Source organism: Cebus imitator, unplaced genomic scaffold (genome assembly GCF_001604975.1).
Source record: "Cebus imitator isolate Cc_AM_T3 unplaced genomic scaffold, Cebus_imitator-1.0 Scaffold316, whole genome shotgun sequence".
NCBI lineage: Eukaryota > Metazoa > Chordata > Mammalia > Primates > Cebidae > Cebus > Cebus imitator.
Window position 1 is genome coordinate 1,460,738 of NW_016107631.1, and position 8,725 is coordinate 1,469,462.

The following is an 8,725-nucleotide window of genomic DNA, read 5'->3' on the forward strand; positions in this document are numbered from 1 at the left end:
TCCTACTCACAGTAGACACAGATACACGCTTACTAAGTTGAATGGCATGAATTAACATCAGGGCACATGCTTTGAGGAGCTCCTTCCAGACTCGCGAACCTACGCCCGGGGCTCACATTTACCTGGGAAGCAAAGAGAAATCAAAGGAGCCAGGTGAGGCCGGAGCACCGGGCCCAGGCCCCTTATGGTGCCTTGTGGAGGCTGAAGCTGCTGCCCTGTGGTGGATGCTCATCTGCCATGCGGATTTCAGATTAACCCCGGCTCGGGGAAGGCCTCTAAGCTTCCAGTTCCTTGAGTAAGAGCACATACTTACCTTGAATCCTGACCTTAGGTCTAAACCTTGATGTTGTCATACTTTGATGACCTTACACATTGATTCTGAATCTCGCCTTATCTTCCCCTGTGGAGTATGAGCCCTGGATCTGGGGCTAATGGCACAGGATCCGCCATCTTGTCTTGTGGCCGCCAGAGACACAGACATGGCTTCCGTTCCTAAGTGCCAATTAAATGTCTCTTTCTAAGCAGCTGAATCAGTTAGTCTCTTTCTTTGGCCTCTCAGCTCCCTCAGACTTTTGGGAGTAGACTTGCATAGACCTGCCCACAACAAATCACACCTCCCCCGCCAACCCCAACTAGCTTTGGGGACTTAACAGCTGATGGGGACTCTTCATTAGTCCCTGCTTTGCTGATTCCATGATTAAGGACACAAGCCTTCACCATAAGGCACTAGACACAGGACAAGGGCTTTGGAGTCCACATAATCAGAGTTCAATACCAGCTCTATCTCTTTTTTTTTTCTCGAGATGGAGTTTCGCTTCTGTTGCCCAGGTTGCAGTGCAATTGACGTGATGTTGGCTCACTGCAACGTCGGCCTTCCAGGTTCAGGTGTTTCTCCTGCCTCAACCTCCCAAATACCTGGGACTACAGGCGCGTGCCACCACACCCAGCTAATTTCTTGTATTTTAGTAGCGATGGGTTTTCACAGTGTTAGCGGGGATGGTCTCGATCTCCTGACCTCGTGATCCACTCGCCTCCGCCTCCCAAAGTGCGGGGATGACAGGAGTGAGCCACCACACCCAGTCACCAGCTTTTTTTTTTTTTTTTTTATAAAGACAGGGTTTCACCATGTTGGCCAGGCTGGTCTTGAACTCCTGACTTCAGGTGATCCGCCTGCCTCAGCCCCTCAAAGTGCTGAGATTACGGGTGTGAGCCACTGCGTCCAGCCCACCAGCTTTTATTTTAAACAAACAAACAAACAAACAGAAAAAGGTGAATGACACAATGGAAAAATGACTAAGGAATGCAAGCCAAATAGACAAATAACAGCTTAATTTCATTAGTAATTAACGAAATATATATTAAGTAGGACACAATTTTTCAACTAAGAAAGGAACAAGAGATAGAAAAGAATGACAGCAGACGATGCCGGGCGAGCTGCAAGCTGCAAGGAAACAGAAACCCTGCACAGGGAGCGTCAGTGAAATGTGTACACCCTTTGAATGGGCAATTCCACTTCTAGGAACTTAGCCTATAGAATTGGCAACCATATGCATGTAAGTATGTTCAAAGATGTACCAGTTTTAAATAAATATAATTTTCAAATACTCATGATATATGCAGGTATTTTTTAAATGGCATGGAGTCATACTTCTACTATAAAATGATGTACAATGATATTTTAAGTGACCACAAGCAAGTTACAAAACACGTAATCTAATCTTTGTCTAAAAATTAAAATAAGGCCAGACAAGGTGGCTTATGCCTGTAATCCCAGCACTCTGGGAGGCCAAGGCAGGTGGATCACCTGAGGTCAGGAGTTTGAGACCAGCCTGGCCATGATGGTGAAATGCTGTCTCTACTAAAAATACAAAAATTAGCCGGGCATGTTGGTGCACACCTATAATCCCAGCTACTCTGGGGGCTGAGGCAGGAGAATCGCTTGAAACCAGGAGGTGGAGGTTGCAGTGATCTATCTAACCGGTGCACTCCAGCCTGGGAGACAGAGCTAGACTCCATCTCAAAAATAAAAAAAAAAAACAAAAAAAAGAAAGAAGGAAAGAAAGAAAAAGAAAAGAAAAACGCTCATCATCACTGGTCATTAGAGAAATGCAAATCAAAACTACAATGAGATACAATCTCATGTCAGTGAGAATGGCAATTATTAAGTCAGGAAACAACAGATGCTGGCGAGGCTGCAGAGAAACAGGAAGGCTTGTACACTGTTAGTGGGAGTGTAAATTACTTCAACCATTGTGGAAGACAGTGTGGCGATTCTTCAAGGATCTAGAACCAGAAATACCATTTTACCCAGCAATCCCATTACTGGGTATATACCCAAAAGATTCTAAATTATTCTACTATAAAGACACATGCACATATATGTTTATTGAAGTACTATTTAGAAGAGGAAAGACTTGGAACCAACCCACATGCCCATCAATGATAGACTGGATGAAGAAAATGTGTCACATAAATACCATGGAATACTATGCAGCCATAAAAAAGAATGAAATCCTGTCGTTGGCAGGGATGTAGATGAAGCTGGAAGCCATTGTTCTTAGCAAACTTTTTAGGAACAGATAACCAAACACTGCATGCTCTCACTCATAAGTGAGAGTTTAAAAATGAGAACACATGGACACAGGGAAGGAAATATCACATATAACATACCAGGGCCTGTCGGAGGGTGGGGGATAACGGGAGGAAGGGCATTGGGACAAATACTGAATGCATGCGGGGCTAAAAACCTAGGTGATGGGTTGATGGGTGCAGCAAACCACCGTGGCACATGTGTACCTATGTAACAAACCTGCATGTTCTGCACATGTGTCCCAGAAATTAAACTAAATTAAAAAAAAATTAGAGCAAGGACTGCTTTATGTTAGCTTTCTACATTCAGAAAAAGAAAAAGAATGAATGCCTGAGACACACACCGCCTGTGAGCGTCTCCCATCCCCACGAGTGCTCCCAAACACTCTGGGCCTTAGTTATGGACATTATACTCTGCCTGCATCTGTCGCCCTCTGTGTCAATGGAGGGGTCAATCTTACTCATTTCTGTGTCCCCAAAAAGCATTTCTTGGTATCCTACTCACAGTAGACACAGATACACGCTTACTAAGTTGAATGGCATGAATTAACATCAGGGCACATGCTTTGAGGAGCTCCTTCCAGACTCGCCAACCTATGCCCGGGGCTCACATTTACCTGGGAAGCAAACAGAAGTCAAAGGAGCCAGGTGAGGCCGGAGCACCGGGCCCAGGCCCCTTTTGGCGCCTTGTGGAGGCTGAAGCTGCTGCTCTGTGGTGCACGCTCATCTGCCATGCGGATTTCAGATTAACCCCGGCTCTGGGAAGGCCTCTAAGCTTCCAGTTCCTTGAGTAAGAGCACATACTTACCTTGAATCCTGACCTTAGGTCTAAACCTTGATGCTATCATACTTTGATGACCTTACACATTGATTCTGAATCTCGCCTTATCTTCCCCTGTGGAGTATAAGCCCTGGATCTGGGGCTAATGGCACAGGATCCACCATCTTGTCTTGTGGCTGCCAGAGACACAGACATGGCTTCTCTTCCTAAGTGCCAATTAAATGTCTCTTTCTAAGCAGCTGAATCAGTTAGTCTCTTTCTTTGGCCTCTCAGCTCCCTCAGACTTTTGGGAGTAGGCTTGCATAGACCTGCCCACAACAAATCACACCTCCCCCGCCAACCCCAACTAGCTTTGGGGACTTAACAGCTGATGGAGGCTCTTCATTAGTCCCTGCTTTCCTGATTCCTTGATTAAGGACGCAAGCCTTCACCATAAGGCACTAGACACAGGACAAGGGCTTTGGAGTCCACATAATCAGAGTTCAATACCAGCTTCTGTCTCTCTCCTTTTTTTTTTTTTTTTTCCTTAAGATAGAGTTTTGCTCCTTGCCCAGTCTAGAGGCAATGACGTGATCTTGGCTTACTGCAACGTCTGCCTCCCAGGTTCAAACGATTCTCCTGCCTCAACCTCCCAAATAGCTGGGACTATAGGCACATGCATCCTTTCCCAGCTAATTTTTTGTATTTTTAGTAGAGATGAGTTTTCACAGTGTTAACCAGGATGGTCTCAATATCCTGACCTCGTGATCCACCCGACTCGGCCTCCCAAAGTGCTAGGGTGACAGGCGTGAGCCACCGCGCCCGGTCACCAGCTTTTATCTTAAACAAACAGAAAAAGATGAATGATACAATGGAAAAATGACTAAGGAATGTAACCCAAATAGCCAAAAAATAGGCTTAATTTCATTATTAATTAAGGAAATATATATTTAGCAGGACACAATTTTTCATCTAAGAGATGAACAGAGATAGAAAAGAATGACAGCAGACGATGCCAGGCGAGCTGCAAGCTGCAAGGAAACAGAAACCCTGCACAGGGAGCGTCAGTGAAATGTGTACACCCTTTGAATAAGCAATTCCACTTCTAGGAACTTAGCCTATAGAATTGGCAACCATATGCACATAAGTATGTTCAAAGAAGTACCAGTTGTAAGTAAATATAATTTTCAAATACTCATAATGTAATATATGCAGCTATTTTTTAAATGGCACGGAGGCATATGTTCTAATATGAAATGATATACAATGATATTTTAAGTGACCACAAGCAAGTTACAGAACATGTAGTCTAATCTTTGTTTAAAAAATTAAAATAAGGCTGGAGGAGGTGGCTAATGCCTGTAATCCCAGCACTTTGGGAGGCCGAGGCCAGTGGATCACCTGAGGTCAGGAGTTTGAGACCAGCCCGGCCATCATGGCAAAACCCTGTGTCTACTGAGAAAACAAAAAAATTAGCCAGGCATGGTGGTGGGCGCCTGTAATCCCAGCTACTCAGAGGCTGATTTAGGAGAATTGCTTGAACATAGGAGGCAGAGGTTACAGTGAGCCGAGAATGCATCAATACACTCCAGCCTGGGCAACGAGAGTGAAACTCCATCTCAAAAAATATATATATTAAGATATATATATCGAACCTGTCAATGCTGCCATTGCCTGAGGGGAGCAGAAGAGGCTGAGACCTGGGAGAAAATGCAGGAGAGTAGTGGGCTCCTTAGCCGCAGCTGCTGCCAGAGTTGCCCTCCCACCCATTTTCCTGTCCCTCTGCCCCATTCACAATGCAGCTGCTTCTGCAAAGTGGTACGATCAATCTAAGGGACTATGTCGTCATTGAATTTTGTATTGAAGCCACTAAAGCTGTTACTGTATGTTTTGAAAAATCCAAACTTAATTCAGTTGTCTTGGAGGAAGTGATCATTTCAAGCATTTAAATGACATTGGTCTTTTTTACTGTGTTGATCCAAATGATCCCAAGCATAAAAGAACGGACAGATGGATTTTATGTTGTTTCTGAAGAATCTGGATGTCATGGCCAAGGTTAACAAAAGAAAGGGCAAAGTTTAACTGGTTTAGTGTGGACTTCAACAGTTGGAAAGACGGAAGATGATTCAGATGAAGGCATGTCTAATTTTGACCACTTCTCTGGTCAAGATGATGAACAGCATGGGTGGTGGTGTTGACGAAGAGTTACCAGAAGTAGATGGAGCAGATGATGACTCACAAGGCAGTGATGATGAGAAAATGCTAGATCTAAAGCATATTGTCATCACTTGGAATTTGATAAAGAAAAATAACTGCTCTGCAAGATATCAGAATTGACAGAATCCCTGAATCGATAGCTCTAAAGGCATGCTGTATTTGCCCACTGTAACCCATTTTTCAACCTGTTTGTTTTTGAAAAGGCTTCATTGTGGGTTGATATGTACCATTGCATGGGGCAATTTTAAATTAGCTAAGGCAATAACCTGATGCATGAACACTTCCCAGGTTTCCAGGAAGCTGTTGAAATCTTAGGTAATTGATGCAGCAGTTGGGATAAATCTCACCTAAGTCTCCTTTTCTTCATAACATAGATACTGACGTGATAGGAAGCTCTCAGCTTAGGGAAAGAGAACTAAATTTTAGATTACAGAACATGAATTCAGAAGTGGCTGGAACAAATTGGCTCACACCTTACTGGTACCTGCTATTCCTCTGGTGTCACCCTTCAGGATTTTCACTAAAGTTTATTTTTCAAAAAATTTACTTTCACCTGATTTTATGTAAGTGATCCCTTGTCAGTGTTTCAGATGTATTTTAGCTGAAACTAGTGAATGCCCTGACTTAGACCCTTTTTTAAAAATTATAAATTTGGGCCAGGCGAGGTGGGTTGCACCTGTAATCCCAGCACTTGGGGAGGCTGAGGCAGGCGGATCACCTGAAGTTAGGAGTTCATGGCCAGCCTGGCCAAAATGGCAAAACCCTGTCTCTACTGAAAGTATAAAAATTAGCTGGGCATAGTGGTGTGCATGCTTGTAATTCCAGCTACTCAGGAGGCTGAGGCAGGAGAACTGCTTGAACCCAGGAGATGGAGGTTGCAGTAAGTGGAGATCGCGCCATTGCACTCCAGTCTGGGCAACAAGAGGGAGATTCCAACTCAAAAAAAAAAAAAAAAGTATACATTTGGACCCAGGCTCAGTGGTTCATACCTGTAATCCCAGCACTTTGGGAGGCCAAGGCAGGTGGATCACTTGAGGTCAGGAGTTGGAGAGCTGCCTGGCCAACATGGGGAAACCCCACCTCTACTAAAAGTACAAAAATTAGCTGGGTGTAGTGGTGGGTACCTGTAATCCCAGCTACTCGGGAGGCGAAGGTTGCAGGGAGCTGAAATCGCATCATTGCACTCCAGCCTGGGTAACAGAGCGAGACTATCTAGAAAAGGAAAAAAGAAAATTATGCATTTGGTATTGTTTGACCCTTAGGCTTTTACATCTCGTGGCACAGAGGATGAAGAAAGCTATGGATTGTTGTTTAAGAGTGTATGTATTTAGACCAGATTTGTATTTGCACTGTCAGTATGGCAAATGAGTGAAAAAATTAATACACTATTGGATTTTTTATTTCTTTTCTTGATTCCGCTTATGCCAGACCTGAAAACCTCAAGTTAAGTTCATGACCCTGGGGATGTTTTTTAAAAATATCTACATTCTTTCTAATAAACTGTTGGAAGACTTAAGAAAAAATAAGATACATATCCACAGGCATATTCATAGGAAAATTATAGAGAAACAGAAACAGAAATAGAAGCTCTTTCTGGGGATACTTTTACTCTGTTTTTAAATTTGTTAGTAAGCATGCAACCTGCATATCATCTTCTTATTAAAATAAAAGCAATCTGGCCAGGTGTAGTGGTTCATGCCTGTAAACCCAGCACTTTGGTAGGCCGAGTCGGGCTGATCACGAGATCAGGAGCTTGAGACCAGCCTGACCAACATGGCAAAGCCCCGTCTCTACTAAAAATACAAAAACTAGCTGGGTGTGATGACGCGCACCTGTAATCCCAGCCACTCGGGAGGCTGAGGCAGGAGAATCGCTTGAACCCCAGGAGGTGGCGGTTGCAGTGAGCCAAGATCACACCACAGCACTCCAGTCTGGGCAACAGAGTGAGATCCCATCGCAAACAAAAATAAATAAATAAATAAAATAATAAAATAAAAGCAATCAAAACTTTAACAAGAAATGGTCACGTGGGGCAGGTCCCTTCTAAAACACGTGTGGGTGCCGGGAATTGCACAGCCCACTGGCCACACCTGACCCCACACGCCTACCCAGGCCACCGCTCAGCAGCTAGAAGGAAGGTGGCTCACTACGGACACCGAAGGCTTTGATGAAGACATGAGAGAACTATGAGTGGGGATAGCTCTGCAAAAAACAAAAACAAAACAAATAAACAAAGAAAACGGGTGCAATGGTCAGACCAGATTGTATCATCTCTCATGAGACCAAAAACCTCACAAAAAAACTGAGAGCACTTTGAAGACAACAGTTGTCTTCTTACATCCTGGTTAGAGAAGTCGGAAGAAACTACAGCTGATGGCAGAAAAACTCAGACCGTCTGCGCCTACAGACAGCGCATTGCCTCAACTTTGGGAGAGGGATGGGAACGGCAAACACAATAACAAGAGAATCAAAAGATGGGAAAGTAGTGGGGGACTGTCAGGAACAATGTCACCTGGACTCAGATCTATGAAAAATGGAATAAAAATTCCACTGTCACCTCGGACAGGAATTAGCTAGCAAACAAGCTGAGTTCAACGAGCACATCTCCATACCGCTGTTTATTGATTTTTTTGCTCATTACTGTGTTCAATTATCTTTATCACTAACATTTACATGCAACTATTTCGAAGTGTTGGTTTGGTTAGGTTAGAATCATCCCTTTGGTTAATAAATGTGTTCATGCTAAGAACAAAAATAAATATAAAACAAACAAAACAAAGAATGCAGTCTGCTTCCTTGACCAACTATTGGGCCTCAGGGCAAGTTTTTTACTTCCCTGAAAGTCTGCCAGATGGTGGGAGGCATGTGACCATCACTCCAGCTGACGTTAAACCAACTTCCAGACATGCATGGGTCCTCTGGTCCACCCAGCCTGAATTCCAGACATGTGACTGAGGCCGTCCTCTACTACCCAGCCTTGCTTAGCAAGCCCAGACTGGAAGGGCTCCACTGGCCCGTAGACTTCCAAGCTTGTTTTTTAAAGCTTTGAACTGTCTTGTCATGCAGCAAAAGCCAACATATATGTGCAGACCAGAGAGCAAGGCTGACATTGGTTGGCTGCTGGGTAAAGTGGATGGGGTCGGGGGCAGGAATCACAGG

The 8,725-nt window shown here is 44.1% G+C and overlaps 1 pseudogene; it reads left to right on the forward strand.

The window, feature by feature from the left end:
• The window catches only part of LOC108286273, a 21,074-nt pseudogene extending 12,935 nt beyond the window's left edge, over nt 1–8,139 (forward strand).
• Nucleotides 8,140–8,725: the final 586 nt, after the last annotated feature.